Below are 300 nucleotides of genomic sequence, written 5' to 3' on the forward strand. Positions count from 1 at the left end.
CTTAGGGTTAGAGGTGGAATCTTGGGAGTGGTATGTTATTAACTGAAGAAACAATGCATTTTAATTATTTTATTTAATAACATGCAGTGGCAAAGAGAGACGTACATGTGGAGCATAAAAACTAAAAAAAAAGTTGCTTTTCCATGTTTAGTTTAGAAAGCAGACTTGTCCCAGATGACATGAAGGACCTTGATGCTTCATTAACATCAATAGAGAAAGAAAAAACAATCAAAAGAAAAAACTCCCAAAACTTTTGTATATCTGTAGTAATTGGCGCTTGAACTGCCGAGAATCCGAGCT

This window comes from Hippoglossus hippoglossus, chromosome 17 (genome assembly GCF_009819705.1).
Source record: "Hippoglossus hippoglossus isolate fHipHip1 chromosome 17, fHipHip1.pri, whole genome shotgun sequence".
Taxonomy (NCBI): Eukaryota; Metazoa; Chordata; class Actinopteri; order Pleuronectiformes; family Pleuronectidae; genus Hippoglossus; species Hippoglossus hippoglossus.